This window comes from Hypanus sabinus, chromosome 8 (genome assembly GCF_030144855.1).
Source record: "Hypanus sabinus isolate sHypSab1 chromosome 8, sHypSab1.hap1, whole genome shotgun sequence".
NCBI classification, from domain to species: Eukaryota; Metazoa; Chordata; class Chondrichthyes; order Myliobatiformes; family Dasyatidae; genus Hypanus; species Hypanus sabinus.
Window position 1 is genome coordinate 40,347,982 of NC_082713.1, and position 13,167 is coordinate 40,361,148.

Here is a 13,167-nt window from a genome sequence, read left to right on the forward strand (position 1 = left end):
CCTACTAACCCATAGGTCTTTGGAACGTGGGAGGGAACTGGAACACCTGGGAGAGAACATATAAACTCCCCTACCGGCAGTGGTAGAGTTGAACCTGGGTCGGTGCTGCTTTGGTGGTGTTACTCTCACTGCAATGCTACCATGCCATCTAGTTGTTTGAAGGTGCTTGAGAATTTCAGCAACACACACAAAATACTGCAGGAACTCAGCAGGCCAGGCAGCCGCTATGTCAAAGAGTACAGTCGATGTTTTAGGCCGAGACCCTTCAGCAGGACTGGAGAAAAAAAGATGGGGGGGGGTAGATTTAAAATATGGGGGGAGGAGAGGAAGAGGAATAAAAGTGATAGGTGAAACTGGGAGGGGTAGGGGGTGAAGTAAAGAGCTGGAAGTCAACTGGTGAAAGAGATACAGGTCTGGAGAAGGAAGAGTCCAATAAGAGAGGACAGAAGGCCATGGAAGAAAGAGAGGCAGGAAGGGGCGCTAGAGGGAGATGATGAGTGGGCAAGGAGATAAGGTGACAAAAGGAAAAGGGGTTGGAGACTGGTGAAGGAGGGGAAGGGCATTACCGGACGTTTGTGAAATCAATGTTCATGCTATGGTTGGAGGCTACCCAAATGGAATATAAAGTGTTGTTCCTCCAACATGCAGATTTTCTTTTCTTTGTGACTTGAGAATTTGAATCCACTTTTCTACAGGGATTCAAAAGCACAAGGTATTGCTGGCTTAAAATGAGGCTTGATACATAAAATGAGGCAATCACTCTGGGCCTTTATTACTGGTTGCTGCTGAAATAATTATACCGAATTCTGTGTTTTATAAATGGTGGCATAGAACGCAAGAGCAATGTTGACAGTTCTAAAACACTGGAGAACAAATGTACATTTCTAGGCATTAATCGTCGAAAGTGCAGAAGAGATTCGCTAAAATGATTCCGGGTATGAGGGATAGTTATATGGGTAGATTGGAGAAACTGAGGTTGTTTCCCTTTGTACAGACAAAGTTGTAAAGGGATCTGATGGAGATAGTTGAAGTCATTAAGGGTTAAGAGGGAATATTTCTCAGGAAAGTGGGAAGAACAGTTGTTGTCCTAGGTTGTTAAAATGCCTTATTCAACAACACTTACAGCATTAGGCTAACTTGAACAGGCATTCAGAGGCTGGGTGCCTCCCTTAACCCTACTGGCAAGGCCTCCTGCCTTTTGCACCCATATGACTTGCAGCCATTCTGTATTTAGCAGTCACATAACCTGACGGCTTCACACTAAACCCATTTGACTCAACTGCAAAGGTTTCCAGCTTTGTGGTTTTGTTCCTGGCCTATACCTTGGATTAAAAATTCAAATAAAATTTATTATCAAAGTGTATATATGTCATCATAAATTACTTTGAGACTCATTTTCTCACAGGCATTCACAGTAGAACAACAAAATACAATAGAATCAATGAAGAGCTACACACAAAGATTGACAAGCAACCAATGTGCAGAAGAGGACAATCTATGCAAACGCTGCAGTAAGTAAGTAAATAAACTACTAATACTGGGAACATGAGTTGTAGAACTCTTAGCAGTGAGTACGTAGGTTGTGAAATCAGTTTCGTGTTGAGGTGAGTGAAGTTGTCCATGCCGGTTCAGATACTTGATAATAAGGGTGATACTGTGGGTTCCTGTTAATTGGGCCATTGGTTAATCAGGGCAGCCACTTATTTGGGACAACTCCTACTGAACAAAAATTAGTAGAAAAATAGCTGAGAATTTCTTTGTTTATCTGGGACGCTACGCCATTTAATTGGGACAGGAGACTGTTGCCGGACAGTTTCAAACTAGTGTCAGTAGCGTGCACTTGTCTGGCCATTAGACACTCCACCGTGCTTAGAGAGAGGAGTTTTTAAAATAGCGTCAGTTGTGGGTGTTTGTGTTCAAAAAGCAGTGATTTTTGTCACTGATATTTGGCGAGAAATAAGCAGTAAGACAATTTGGAACTACTTTGTTCACTGCAGTTTCGAGCATTCAGGCAAGAAATGACCGGGATTGAAAATGAAACAATTTTACTACTTGAACAAGTTAGAACAGTGATTCCCAATGAGGGCGATATCATCCACAAAGCGGGTGTTAGGGGAAATAGAAGTTGTCGTGTGGTTTCAAGACTCGGGGGGTGGGTAGTTAGCAGCAGCCTAACCTGAGGCATGAGACCTTACTGACTGTTACTAGCGCAGGCAAGAAAAAGACGAGGCACTGGAACATGGAGAACCGTAGCTCTGTAAGCAGACAGCACTCGTCTTCTCAACGCGTCTGAAACTCAGCAATCTCATCCAACCTTACCAACCAAACAGACATTATCGGGGATGTATAAATGAGCAACCAGGGTGCCCAATAGTTTCCCTTGACTTGTCGTACAGAACAAGTTCATGCAACTTAATAGTTGGTAAGTCAAATACACCCTCCCAACTTTCTCTACAGATCAATGGAAACCATGTCGTGTAACAATACAGCACTGGCTGGAACCAAACGGTGAAATAGAGCCAATCAGTGAACCTGCTGACCACAAGGATTCCACTTGAGGTGTTCAAAACAACCTCTGCTTCACATGTGTGGCTCAGAACCACCTTTGGGGATTATGTGATTGGTCAATTGTGCTACCTGGAATATATAGAGGCAGCTTGCTGAACACCAGACTAACATTCAGAGTCCAATCTGAATCTCTGACAATGTAATTTCCGCTGTTGTGATAACTTTCATCTTTGCCTCGCCGTCCCTTTGCATGCTGCTATGTCAACTCGCTGCCATCGTCAATGTCCAATAGGTATTCCCAGTTTGTGTTAATTTTTAATTTTAATTTAACCCCGTTAATGAGGGATAAATGTGTACAGCGCAATCTCTATGAGTCTGAAGGTAGTGACGCCCCGAATTCTAATGCTGCTAAGAAACAGAAACAACAGAAAGTGAGTAAATACAATGTGACATCCCCAGGGTATGGAGTTATTCCCTCCCCGACAGATCAGTGTTGCCCCACGTGTCATAATTGTAATACTATACTGTCGAATGAAGGTTTCAAAGGTACATTTAACGTCAGAGATATGTATGCAACACACATCCTGAAATGCTTTTTCTTCACAACCATCCACAAAAGCAGAGGAGTGTCCCCAAAGAATGAATGACAGTTAAATGTTAGAACCCCAGAAGTCCCTCTCCCTTGCATAAGCAGCAGCAAAGTAACGATACCCCCTCCCACACCAGCAAAAACAAAGCACTGGCATTCACCACCGAGCACTCAAGCATGCAGCAAAGCAACAGCAAAGACACAGACTGGCAGCACCCCAAAGATTACTCATTCACCCGGTATTTGACATACCACAGGCTCTCTCTCTCTCTCTCTCAAAAGAGGTGTCCCCATTTCACAGCGAGAGGGGAGACAGCTCACTGGTTTACGATGTTAAAAATCCAATGCCTCACTATTCTGAGCTCTGTGCCCAAAGATCTCAGGTCTCTGGGCACACAGCCATAGATCTTCTGACTCCCACGACACACCGGTTTCCTGCCCTGACACCAACCTTTGATCCGCCCATCTCCAGGGCCCCCGAAGGTGATCTAATATCTTAAGGCCGCATCCTTTGCATGTCGAATAACGGCCAGTTGTGAAACCTCAAGAGCGGGTCCCATTCCCGCAAAGAACCGAAGTCAGCGTGTAACTCCAGGTCAGGGTCTTCAAAGGAATGCTGGAAGGGAAAAAATAGAGATATTAAAGATGGAAATAGAGCTGTTTCCAAAGATGGAAGCAAAGGAGTCGCCGCTTAGCGCCATCATGACTACGTTCCGCCCTCCAGGACACCATCAAGTTTGCAGGAACACTTCTGTAAAAAACACACTGAGAAGGCTACTTATGGTATTACTTAGTTCCAGAAGATGAAAGAAGGATTTGAAAAGCATTGCTCACTCGATTCATTTGCCAAGAAAGCTAAAAATGACTTTGATAGTGGTCTCATTGCTTGCAAAATGATAGCAAAGTGTGGAAAGTCTCACACAATTGGTGAAAGATTAATAATACATGTTGTATCAGAAGTTCTCACCACTGTTCTTGAAATGGATACCAGTATTTTAAAAACAAATCCTCTGAGTAATGACTCTCTAGCTCGCCGTTCTGACAAAGTGAGTGAAGACATTGAGTATCAACTGTGCACAGTTTTATGAACCCTGTAACTGGGTCACTTACCAGCAAAGATAGAGAGGTCTGTTCAAGTCTGATGGTACTATTTTAACAGTATTTATTAGTAAAAATACACAAAAATAATATCAATGCAAACATACAGATAATATAAATCTTGTAAATCTCCTCTGCACCCTTCCTGTAGTGAGGTGACCAGAAATGAGTGCAGTACTCCAAGTGGGGTCTGAACAGAGTCCTATATAGCTGTAACATTACCTCTCAACTCTTAATCTCAATCCCATGATTGATGAAGGTCAATGCACCATGTACCTTCTTAACCACACAGTCCACCTGCACAGCAGCTTTGAGTGTCCTATAGACTCGGACCCCAAGATCCCTCTGATCCTCCACACTGCCAAGAGTCTTACCATTAATACTATATTCTGCCATCATATTTGACCTACCAAAATGAACCACTTCACACTTATCTGGGTTGAACTCCATCTGCCACTTCTCAGCCCAGTTTTGCATCCTATCAATGTCCTGCTGTAACCTCTGACAGCCCTCCACACTATCTACAACACTCCCAACTTCTGTGTCATCAGCAAATTTACTAGCCCATCCCTCCATTTCCTCATCCAGGTCAGTTATAAAAATCATAAAGAGAAGGGGTCTCAGAGCCTCACCACTGGTCACCAACCTCCATGCAGAATATAACCTGTCTACAACCACTCTTTGCATTCTGTGGGCAAGTCAATTCTGGATGCAAAAAGCAAGGTCCCCTAGGATTCCATGCCTCCTTACTTTCTCAATAAGCCTTGCATGGGGTACCTTATCAAATGCCTTGCTGAAATCCATACACACTACATCTACTGCTCTACCTTCATCAATGCGTTTAGTCACATTCTCAAAAAATTAAATCAGGCTCATAAGGCACGACCTGCCTTTGGCAAAGTCATGCTGACTATTTCTAATCATATTATACCTCTCCAAATGTTCATAAATCCTGTCTCTCAGGATCTTCTCCATCAACTTACCAACCACTGAAGTAAGACTCACTGGTCTATAATTTCTTGAATTCTCTACTCCCTTCCTTGAATAATGGAACAACATCCACAACCCTCCAATCCTCCGGAACCTCTCCCGTCCCCATTGATGATGCAAAGATCATTGCCAGATGATCAGCAATCTCCTCCCTCACCTCCCACAGTAACCTGGAGTACATCTTATCTGGTTCTGGAGACTTATCCAACGTGATGCTTTCCAAAAGCTCCAGCACATCCTCTTTCTTAATGTCTATATGGTCAAGCTTTTCAGTCCACTGTAGGTCGTCCCTACAATGGCCAAGATCCTTTTCCATACTGATTACTGAAGCAAAGTATTAATTAAGTGCCTCTGCTGTATTGTACCTAAGAGAGATGCTGGCAAGTATGAACATGCTTTAGGGGGTGTTGACTTAAAAAAGGTTGGGAATCTCTTGAGTTAGAAACTGAAAAATTTGAAGGTATTGACACTCATCTTGAATGTTGCAATGAAGGTGAAGATCTGGAGGACGCAACAATTTCTAACTAGCATCAATCGCAGGCACTTTTGTTGCCATTAGACACTACACTGTGCTTAGAGTGAACAATTTTTAAATAGACTCACTTGCAATTGCTTGTGCTAGCTTTTTCTTTTGGACCAGTTGATGCCGAATTAAAAAGCAGTGATTTTTGACACCTCTTCCTGCAGGAGGGCAATGAAAGCAGTATTTTATCTGCATGAGGAGTCTACTCTGATTTTCTTCATTTGCAGTTAATCAAAAGAAAATGGCAGCAGACAGGGGATGAAATCATCTGTTGATAACTATTAAACTCAGAATCAGGTTGAATATCACTGGCATATGTCCTGAGATTTGTTAACTTTACAACAACAGCACAAAGAAATACCTGATAAATAAATATCGAGAAAAAACTGAACTACAGTAAGTCATATGCTTATTAGTTCAGTTAAAATAAGTAGTGAAGTAACAACAGAAATAAGAAAAATTGTGAGGTAGTGTTCATGGGCTTGATGTCCATTTAGAAATCAGGTGGCAGAGGGGAAGAAGCTATTCCTGAATCATTGAGTATGTGCCTTCAGGTTTCTGTACCTCCTTTCCAAGGGTAACAATGAGAAGAGGGCATGTCCTGAGTGGTGGGGATCCTTAATGATGGATGCAACCTTCCAAAGTCACCACTGTTTGAAGATGTCTTGGACACTTTGCAGACTAATATTCTCGATGGAGGTGACTCACAAGTTTCTTACTTCAGTCTTGTGTAATTGTACCCCTGCCCCCATACCAGACGGTGATACAGCCAGTCAGAATGCTCTTCACAGTGCATTTGTAGGAGTTTTCGAGTGTTTTAGTTGACAAACCAAATCTCCTCAAACTCCTAATGAAATATAGCTGCTGTCTTGCCTTCTTTGTAGCTGCATCAATATGTTGGAACCAGGTTAGATCCTCAGAGATGTTGACATCCAGGAACTTGAGATTGCTCACTCTCTCCACTTCTGATCCCTCTTTGAGGATTGGTTTGTGTTCCCTTGTCTTACCCTTCCTTGTCTCCACAATCAGCTCTTTGGTCTTGCCGATATTGAGTGCAAGGTTGGTGCTGTGACACCACTCAACTAACACATAGTCATATACAGTACTGTAGTAATATTGGTATAATTTGTTCTGTATTTCATTTAAAAATGTTATTTGCTACTCAGTTAAATGGTGTTTGTTTTTTTAAAACTATTCCATGAACTTCAGCTAAATGGGGTAGCCACTTAACAGGGTCAAAATATACAGGTCCCTATGTATCCCAATTAACCAGAATCCACTGTATCTGTTCCTGAACATGGAAGTGTGGGACATAAGGCTCCAGTACCTCCTTTCCAATGGCAGCAGCAAGAAGAGAGCATGGCGGTTTCATGCTCTCAGTGAATCTGCTTCACATTTTTAAGAATATTGCTACACTGGCGCTATTTTGCACACCCCTTTGAATGTGAAGTCCAGTGTGGTGATCAGGTTTACCTAATTTCTCTCATTTATCAATCTGCACATAAGCATCTTATGTATAAAGCACTGGAAGTTCCCCTATTTTTGCATTACTTGGCCCGTCCATGTACACTTTAATTGTTTCTTCGGGTCCTCGACTGACTGTGTTAAAATGCACTCGATTAAAATTTGCCTTCAAGGCCCTTGTTAGAGACTTTGTAAATCATAGCAGTAATAGACTCAACAATGTCTCATTTGTCTCCAGTCTGACCACCAGCAACAGCAATATTGTCTTCCTCTTTTTGCATGTGGCCACATTTTGTGTCCTCCCTTGAGACATTGAAAATATTGTTTATTTTCAAGAACATTTCCATACATTCAGGAAAAATGACTAAGGCTGGTCATAATTCTGGAGATCACTGACATGTCTGCCAAGTCCACTGCTTGCCAGCAACGCTGCTCTTGCTGGAACATCCTGCTCTCTGTTAACTTCACATCTGATTTCCTTTCCACTTTATCAACTACCGTCCTTGTCACTACCCTATCCGTAGGCTCTTTGGTTCTGAAACACACTAAGGTCTTTAAAGGACAGTTTCAATGAACCTGTAAGATTTTCTCTATTTTTTCGCTCTCTGCAGATGCCACTTGACCTACTGAGTATTTCCTGCCTTTTGCTTTTATTTCAAATTTCCATTCTCTATATATTTTTAAACCAGTTTGTAACACAATGGATTGAAAGATGTTCCATATGGAAAAATAGGTTCTTAAAAGATACACTAACCCTCATGTATATAACCTTGTGCCAAACTTTTCTGTGATCCTCTGATTCAGAATTTCCAACTAGGCCGGTCTATTATTCATTACAAGGTACTGTAATAGTTCCCAGTAAACACTGCACTCATCAGAACGGGAGGAGATTCATTGGACTGAATATTCCATGTGATCATGTTCTACCAAATGCATTGTCATTTAAAACAATAGTTCTCAAATCCACTTGCACTTGGGATCCCTTGTCAAATGACCAATACCCAATCATATAATAATTCTCAAATTCACTTGTGTCTGGGATCCCTTCCCACATGGATTAGTAATTCGGCTCATACCCAATCATGTAAAGGTGCTGTACATAAGGTGTGCTTTTAGGGCTGTAGATAGCAAAAGTGCTGTTGCCAGCCAAAATAAAACCAACAGGTAATTTCCCACTTGTAATTTCCCATCCTGTAAGTAAATGTGGTTGTCTTAATTTAGTTACAACTGTCTTCTGCACTCTTCTGGATAAATAACCTCTTTTTATTGAGAACGTGCTGTCGTTTCTGTTTTCGCTGGTCCTTAAGCAGACGCCGTTCTCTGAGTAAATTTGTAAGTGACACACACCGTTTGCAGCAGATCATGAACAAGGTGTGCCTGCTCCACGATGTATGGTCTTCCTAGCCTTGGTGTGATATTTGACAGTGTCTAGACATGTTCTAATCCTTTGTCACTATCTCAGTATACCATTCTGTTGCGACAGCAACTACAAGTACAGACCCGCACATCTAGGCTAAGATGAAAAAAACACTGCTGAATGTAAGCTGGACAACACACAGGTGTGTGTGCAAAGATGAGTTAGGCTGTTCCTGTACTGTATAACTTCATAGCTCTTGTTGAACCAGCTGCCTCCCGTGTTCCACTTTCTTCCAGTAGATTTGTTTTTCTAAATTCCCTTTCGAATTTCTTAGTCACCATCTCACAACAGAATTCCAAAAAAATCCCCTACCAATTCCATGATATTTTGGGGTTACCTTCTCTCCAACAAATTACTTTGCAGTCAGGTCTCCTGAAGAAAATCAGACATAAGTGCACACTTTTTGATATTAGATGGAGTTTTTTGTTGTAATCTAGCATTTGGTGGGATATTTTCATTTCAGATTTCAACTGCCACTGCCCTTTACACAGTGTCAATTGTGCAATATTGGCAGGAACAGTGAAAAGTGGTGTTTTGTATATGGTGATTCGAAGAACTTAATTTACATTGGGCTGAGTTCAACAGCAGAGGATATAGATTTTTACCTTGAAAGCTACAGAAAATTTTGAAACGTACTTTATTGATCCCGAGGGAAACTGGGTTTTGTTACAGCCGCACCAACCAAGAATAGTGAAGAAATATAGCAATATATTTCATTTTCACTGGGTGATTCTTATGGAAACATGACCAATTTGACCGCCACTCAGCTGAATCTTGCTGTGGATTTAAGAAATCCTCTTTGTCCGGGAAGTCCATTTCAGGTTTTCCTGTTGATGATAGCTGGCTATTGAGCTGGGTGTGCGCGACATTTAGAAAGAGATCCTGTTCAGGCAGGGTGCGAAGACTCGTTGTATATTTCTTCAACTTGCAATCAAATTGTTTTGTGTGGTGACTTCCTCTTGACAGCTGATGCGATGTATCCCAGACGGTAAAGTTTCTTTCTTTCGTCGTTTTGCTGAACTTTTGTGAAACCAAGTTTTGAAAGTCTTGGCTGTCGCTCCTAAGGAAAAGATGTCGTGTCTGAGCGTGAATTACTTTAGATGCAGTAATTGTCTGGGTTACTGCCACCAAATCTGATTACCTTCATTCGAGCGTTGTTTATGTTGTCACCCCTGACCATAGAGGAATTAACTTATTAACCCCAAGTCTATACCCCCGCTCTTCTTTTGAAGTGCTTGTGTTTGAGAACATCGTACCTTTAGTGTAAGGTATGGGACTGACACAGAAACAAGGGGAGCTTGTTACGTCAACGCCCCTTCCCCAGTTTTGTAGTATTTGTGAATATGGACATCCAACAGCTGTAAATTATAAGCGACCCAGTCTTATATAGTTAGCTTTTTATATAGCTTTTATATTAGTTAGAGAGGTTCGGATGTCCCGAACCCTGAAAAGGAGCTGGCTAATTTCTCTGCTTAGAAATCCAGCTCTAATTTAACTATTACTCTCAGTTACTCTCTTTCCCTACCAGAGGCAACTGTTTATCTGAAGTTGCCCCCTCCACTCACTCTCTGAACCTACGCCCTGAATTGCTTTGATTAGATCGCTGCTTGACTGTCTAATCTCAAAGCTGAGATTCCGGAAACAGCTCTCGTACTTAACGATGCAAACCCCGGTACAATTACTTCTTCCGAAGACAATCTGTTTTCTTCTTGAAGTTTTGTTTTGAGGCCCAAAGCTGACTAGAAGTAATATGGTGAGGGGACCCGGGGAGAAAGGAACTTTGGACAGAGTATTGTTGATAGGGAGTATATTGAAGCAGTGAAGGATTTAGGAGAAGTTAGAAGTTTCAATGTCAGCACTTCCTGGGCGACAAAACAAACAGAGGTGGAACTAAAAATAAAATATGGCAAATGTCAGGCACAGAGAACAGAAAACAAAAAGGTAGATTCAGACCGGATTTACCAGGAAATATTGCATATGGATTAGCAGGTTAGTAGAACATTTGTAAAAAGATTCTGTTCAGGCAGAGTGTGAGGATATCTGTACTCTCGCTTTAGGAACATCTCAGAATTGCCTTTCAAATTTTGTGTTGCCTTTCTTGTAATCACCAAGTTAATATCGTCAGAAATCTGCCCCTGACCTCTTACTGCAAAATGTGTGCTAATATTAATTGAAAACAACAGCTTGTCAGCATTGTCTGAATTCCATATTTTCTGTATTAGAGGATTCTGTAATTACATATTTTCTAACCTTTGGAAGATGACTAGGGAAGCCAGGAGGGTGGTTAAACAGGCATTAGGGATATTTGGCTTTTTGTTAAATAGCAGGTCATGATAAACCTTTTATAAATTCAGTATTTGGCTCAATTTGTGTTCCTAAATCCCTTTCCTTCACTGCAGCTCCTAGTCTCTTAATATTAAGACAATTCTTTTCATTTTTTTCCTGAGCATTTTATCTCATCAAGGTGTTTGTTTACTTTTTTTTTCAATAAGAGAAGGGAAGATGCATTTGGTAAGAATTTAATCAAATAAAATTCTCTGTATCTTTATAAACATTTTTTCTTTTCTGATTGCATATTATGTGCGTATTTTATATACTTCTATAGCTTGCTAATTGGAATGTTGTCCCTACCATGGGGTTTCCATTCCAGGAGTTCCATGCATGTATTTTAGACATTTTGGAGATGTAGACTTGTGCCTTTTAGTGTTATGTAAAAGTGATAAAGGCTCCGATTTTCTTCTCTCTTTCTGAAATTCACCAATGTAAAGGAGAATGGGAGGACCAGTCAGCATTAAACTCCCCTTTTGTACATTTGTTCCTATGAATTCAGTGTGGAACTGAATCTGCAGAAATAAATAGGGCCAGTGCACAATACTCCCTTGTAAGCTTAATGCCTGTGATCAAAGATTAATTTCTCCTTCACTTCTTAATGCTGTTATTATTTCAAATGCTCACAGTCCTGTGTGCATGTGTGTGTATCTTGCCCTAGTGTAATTTATTTTGCACAAATAAGTTATGTAAAATGTATTTTAATTTAAGCATGTGTTAACTTTGTCCTCATTTTGTTATGTACATGCTGCTGCTGCAGAAACATTAATATGCTTTGTGTGTATGCCTCTGACAACAATCAACTTGAACCTGAACTGTGAGCTTTGGGGAAAAAGTGGAGGAAGGAAGCTATCAGTATGAGCACAAGCAGACTTTCAGTTAAACCTGCATTCCAACCGTTGTTTCTGGATAGCAGGGCGGGAAACTTGGCTAATACCTTTTTTAAAATTCTCTGTATCCCAGAGACATCGATCAGTTACACAGTCTTCAATCTCTGCTAAACTGAAATTGGCCAACAATGGGTAAGAGAAATTGACTGAAACTTTCCTAGACAGATTCAATGTCACACACAGGGCATTGTAGTTAACTCTTGACCCATGGATTTGTTATTTGTACAGAATGAGTGCTTTTCAATTTTCATTGTGATATGGTATCCTTTATTTTTTTTCTCTAACCTTGATTTAGAACGCCATAAATTCCTGTTAAGGCTTAATCAGTATCTGCTGTATCCTACCTCATTTTGAACCTGTCACGGTTGCTGGTTAATTTGAGGGTAAAGTTTCACTAGTTAAACTTTCCAAAATTAAAGAAAGTAGATGAATGTTCTTTTAATATTTCAGTGCTGTGAGAAACTCATTGAGAAGACTTGCTTAGCATTTCCCGTGACAAAATCAGGTTTATATGAATTAGCTAATTGGGAAAAACACAAAAAAATGTTGGAGGAACTTAGCAGGCCAGGCAGCGTCTATGGAAAACAGTACAGTTGATGTTTCAGGCTGAGACCCTTCAGCAGAACTGGAGAAAAAAAAGGTGAGGAGTAGATTTGAAAGATGGGGGTGGGGGGAGGGAGAAACACAAGGTGACGTGAAACCGGGAGGGAAAGGAATCAAGTAAAGACCTCTCCCAGTGGTCACCCATTTTAATTCTACTCCCATTCCCAATTCAATACTGTATGTCAATCCATGGCCTCCTCTGTTGTGATGAAGCCGCACTCAGTTTGGAGGAACAACACCTTATATTATGTCCGGATAGTCTCCAACCTGCTGGTATGAACATTGATTTCTCGAACTTCTGGTAATGCTCCCCCCGCCTCCACCATTCCCCTTTCCCTTCTCACTCTCTCACCTTATCTCCTTGCCTGCCCATCACCTCCCTCTGGTGTTTCTCTCCCATTTTCTGTCTTCCAGGGCCTTCTGTTCTCTCCTGTCCGATTCCCTCTTCTCCAGCCCTGCACCTCTTTCACCAATCAACTTTCTAGCTCTTTACTTCACTCCTCGCCCCCCCGGTTTCACCTTTCACCTTGTGTTTCTTCCTCCTCTTGCCCCCCCCCCCACCTTTTAAACCTACTCATCTTTTTCTCCCCCTCCAGTCCTGCTGAAGGGTTTTGGCCCAAAACGTCGATTGTACTCTTTCCATTGATGTTGCCTGGCCTGGTGAGTTCCTCCAGCAATGTGTGTGTGTTATTTGAGTTTCCAGTATCTGTGGATTTTCTCTGTAGCTAATCCGATTGTGCAAGTCCTGTGAGATTTA

The 13,167-nt window shown here is 41.4% G+C and overlaps 1 long non-coding RNA gene across 1 annotated transcript in view; it reads right to left on the minus strand.

Moving 5' to 3' along the window:
• Nucleotides 1–2,793: 2,793 nt before the first annotated feature.
• LOC132398070 (uncharacterized) overlaps nt 2,794–13,167 on the minus strand; it is a 46,105-nt gene continuing 35,731 nt past the window's right edge. The window contains exons 3-4 of the long non-coding RNA XR_009513535.1: nt 3,549–3,713; nt 2,794–2,913 (exon numbers count right to left, since the gene is read on the minus strand). This is a non-coding gene — a long non-coding RNA (uncharacterized LOC132398070). The remainder of the gene's footprint in view (nt 2,914–3,548; nt 3,714–13,167) is intronic.